This window comes from Nomia melanderi, unplaced genomic scaffold (assembly GCF_051020985.1).
Source record: "Nomia melanderi isolate GNS246 unplaced genomic scaffold, iyNomMela1 scaffold0014, whole genome shotgun sequence".
NCBI classification, from domain to species: domain Eukaryota; kingdom Metazoa; phylum Arthropoda; class Insecta; order Hymenoptera; family Halictidae; genus Nomia; species Nomia melanderi.
The window spans coordinates 13,339,441-13,340,395 of NW_027475130.1; positions in this window are offsets into that span (position 1 = coordinate 13,339,441).

Below are 955 nucleotides of genomic sequence, written 5' to 3' on the forward strand. Positions count from 1 at the left end.
ATCACCAGGTATATATTGGATTTTCCTCTGACCCTGAGTGTCCGGCCCCATGAGACTGTTGTTTTCACGGCCCCTGGTGGTCCGAGGTCGTTCCCGCTGCACAGATTCATGCGCCAGGGCCTCCTACATACAATGCACTTTGATTTATTGCGCTATCTGTAATAGCAGCAGAGATATCACCAGATATATATTGGATTTTTCCCTGACCCTGAGTGTCCGGCCCCATGAGACGGTGGTTTTCTCGACCCCCTGGTGGTCCGAGGTCATTCCCGCTGCACAGATGCATGCGCCAAGGCCTCTTGCAGATAATTCACTTTGGTTTATTGCGCTACCTCTAATAGCACCCGTGATATCACCAGATATATATTGGATATTCCCCTGACCCTGAGTGTCCGGCCCCCTGAGACGGTGGTTTTCTCGCCCCTGGTGGTCCGAGGTCGTTCCCGCAGCCCAGATTCATGCGCCAGGGCCTCCTACAGACAATGCACTTTGATTTATTGCGCTATCTGTAATAGCACCCGTGATATCACCAGATATATATTGAATTTTTCCCTGACCATGAGTGTCCGGACCCATGAGACGGTGATTTTCTCGGCCCCTGGTGGTCCGAGGTCGTTCCCGCTGCACAGATTCATGCGCCAGGGCCCCTGCAGATAATTCACTTTGGTTTATTGCGCTATCTCTAATAACACCCGAGATATCACCAGATATATATTGGATTTTCCCCTGACCCTGAGTGTCCGGCCCCATGAGACGGTGGTTTTCTCGGCCCCTGGTGGTCCGAGGTCGTTCCCGCTGCACAGATTCATGCGCCAGGGCCTTCTGCAGATAATTCACTTTAGTTTATTGCGCTATCTCTAATAGCACCCGAGATATCACCAGATATATATTGCATTTTCCCCTGACCCTGAGTGTCCTGCCCCATTAAATGGTGGTTGTCTCGGCCCCCTGGTGG